Raw genomic sequence first — 3,228 nt, forward strand, 5'->3', positions numbered from 1 at the left:
TTTCAATAAAAATATTATTTTCGTATTTTATTATTTTATATTATTTTAGTACATTTTGTTTGAAATATTTGTATTAATTATTTCTGAATTTTAAAAATTTAGTAAAACACTCTTATTTCGCCATTTCTTCGTATTTTTTCTCTTCATTTTATTACTTTAAAAATATCATAATTTCTAATTTTATAATTTTACTTTATTTCAGTGCTTTATGTTTGAAATTTATTAAATATACCATTTTTGGATTTTATTACTTTCGGTGAATATACAATTTCTTTTTTTTCTTTTCGTATTTTATGTTTTCTTAAACATATTTTTTATCATTTTATTTTTAATGCTATTTTTCTAAAAAACTAATTATAACATTCTAAATAAATTTCATAAAAAATTCTAATTAATATACAATGTACATAACATGAATTTTTTATGCTAAATAAATTTCATAAAATTTATATGCTAAATAAAATAAGAAAACACGTATAATGTACATAACATAACTTTTTTACACACAAATATTACAAAAAATTAAAATTAATAATAAAAAATTACCTTTTTTCTTTCTTTTTCCTCCCTCCCCTCTTCTTCTTCTTCTCTTCTCCTTTTCTTTTCTTTCCTTTCCTTCTTTTTTTTTCTTCTTCTCCTTTCCTTTTCTTTCCTCTCCTTTCCTTTTCTTTCTTTTTCTTTCTTTCCCTCTCCTTCTCTTCCCCCCACCCACCAGCCGGCTGACCCATTATATGGGCAGTGCCGCCCATGGGAATGGCACAACCGGTGCCGCCTATGGGAAAGGCACATTTGGTGCCGCCCATGGGCTACCCTCCACCAGGGTATTGTCACATCACCTGTAGTATTTTTTTCTGATTTTTATTTTTTTAATATTATTTTCGTAATTAAAAAATATATAATATTTTGGTTTTTTTTAATATTTTTGTAAAAATTTCTCCACATCATAACATCATCTCTTCCATATCATAACATCATCTCACATGTCAACATAGCACGTATTCAAGTGTTTTCAATTTGATCTTTTCTAAGAGTCGAAAATATTTCAAAAAGGACAAAAAGCAATTCAATTAATTGCTCTTTAATCCTTTTCTTAAAATCTCTTTTCAAGCTTCACTTTTCCGTAAAAGAAATGTCGAGTTTCGGAGAACCGTTTCGTATACCGCTGAAATATGCAATCGGCGACAATATCCGATTGGTTATGCCGGTCCAAGTTTTCTACTTTCAAACCTCTCAACGGTGAAATAAAGAATGGATACCTAGCATCAGTTCTTATCTCAATCGCTCGACGCCAACACTTGGATCTCCGAAGATCATATGGATCTTGTGTCCTCCGAAATCGCCTTCGCCGTCCATCAAGTTATCATCAACGGCGCCGCCCTCCTCTCTTCCGCCCCAAAATCCCAATACCCGAATCCGATACTGGACCCGACTCCAAAAAGGAAACCCGATCTCGAGGATGACGATGAAGGATAGTCGGAGACAATCGAGTTAAACGCGGTGGAGTTGCAGTCGGAACATTTACATTTCTGCGAAATTTGCGGGAAAGGGTTCAAACGTGACGCCAATTTACGGATGCATATGAGGGCTCTCGGGAATCAATACAAAACTCCAGAGGCATTAGCAAAGAAACCAGAAAACGGATCGGAAGTCAAGAAATCGGGTCGAAAAACTCGGTTTTCGTGCCCGTACGGTGGCTGTAATAGGAGCAAGAAACACGACAAGTTTAGGCCGTTTAAATCGGTTATTTGTGTGAGGAACCATTTCAAGAGAAGCCATTGTCCGAAAAGGTACGGCTGCAATAAGTGCCATAAGAAGAAAATTTCGGTCTTGGCTGATTTGAAGAGCCATTTGAAGCACTGTGCCGGCAGCAGCGGCGGGGAAGAGAGTAAGAAATGGAAGTGTAGTAGTGGGAATAGTTTTTGCAGGAAAGACAAGCTCTTTAGACACTTGTCTTTGTTCGAAGGGCATATGCCGGCAGTGGCAGTGGAGGAGGAAGAAGATGACTGTTTTCATGCGAGATCTGTTGGAAGCATCATAACTTTAGTAATTCTTTGTAATACGATTATGGATAAATTTTTGATTTATTTAATTTTTTTTTGTAAATTATTAATAAAATTATTGATATAATATCATTTTATGTTCATACATTCCACATATAATTAATTATATTTATCTATTATAAAAATAAATTGATGTATTTATTTTTGAAATGTGCATGATTAAATTAAAATTAAAGTTTAAGTATAAATTTGAACCATAATTAGAGTTTCCGTGTATAATTGCATCAAATTAAAGTTCATGTATACAATTGCACATTAAATCAAAATTCATGTATAAATTTGAGATTTATCCTAAATAAAATAATAAATTTTAATTAAGATATTAATAAATTTTATTCAACATTCTATTTAAATCTCATTAATTAATAATATTATTAATATATTATAGTTTTTAATTAAAAATTTTAAGCATTCAAAATTCAAATATAATGTTGTTATAGGTAATTTAGATGTTATTATAGATGTATATCCACTGCATCTTCATAATATCTAAAATTTCAAGAGAAAATTAAATTATTATAGATAAAGTTTGACTCTAATATTTGAATAAGTAGATGCTACTGTACACCGGACGGAAAGTGTTGAGCCCAAAATATTTGGTTTGCTTGACTTTGGATTTCAGGGTCATACAAGTCAGCGAAGTAAAGATGTAAGGTTGCATCATAGCTTAAATCATATCTGCAGTCAGCAAAGATAGTTGTGAATTGAAACACATAGTTTGGTCAATCAAATGATTCACGGGAATGTAATGTCATTTCTTATATGTTCTCAGTTATTCATTTTTCAACCTTCAAAGTTCATCAGAAGAGAACACTTCCATTGATTTGTATGCTGCATCCGTGAACTCAAATTCAAGCAAGAAAATTATTTGTCGAACTCAATTTTGTTGGGATATAAATAGCAGTTTCGGTTGTGAAATTAGAGGGAAAAAAACTCATAGACATAGCAGAAGTTGATGAATTAATCATGTCGGTGTCAATTGAAGCTTTAGCAATGGCAGGTGTTGATTGTAATGAATGGGGTTTGGATATCGAAAAGTGGGAAGACGATGATGATTCGCAATGCCCTCCTCCGCATTTACTTGCCGAAGAGAATGAAGAGGAACCGGCTAGGGTTGTGGAACAAGGCACCCGAATCATCGGCACCAGCTCCCCAACCCGTCGTTCGG

General features: G+C 32.7%; 1 pseudogene; it reads left to right on the forward strand.

The window, feature by feature from the left end:
• Positions 1–1,089: 1,089 nt before the first annotated feature.
• LOC105789463 (zinc finger protein STOP1 homolog) lies at positions 1,090–2,173 on the forward strand (annotated as a pseudogene).
• Positions 2,174–3,228: the final 1,055 nt, after the last annotated feature.

This window comes from Gossypium raimondii, chromosome 2 (assembly GCF_025698545.1).
Source record: "Gossypium raimondii isolate GPD5lz chromosome 2, ASM2569854v1, whole genome shotgun sequence".
Classification (NCBI taxonomy): domain Eukaryota; kingdom Viridiplantae; phylum Streptophyta; class Magnoliopsida; order Malvales; family Malvaceae; genus Gossypium; species Gossypium raimondii.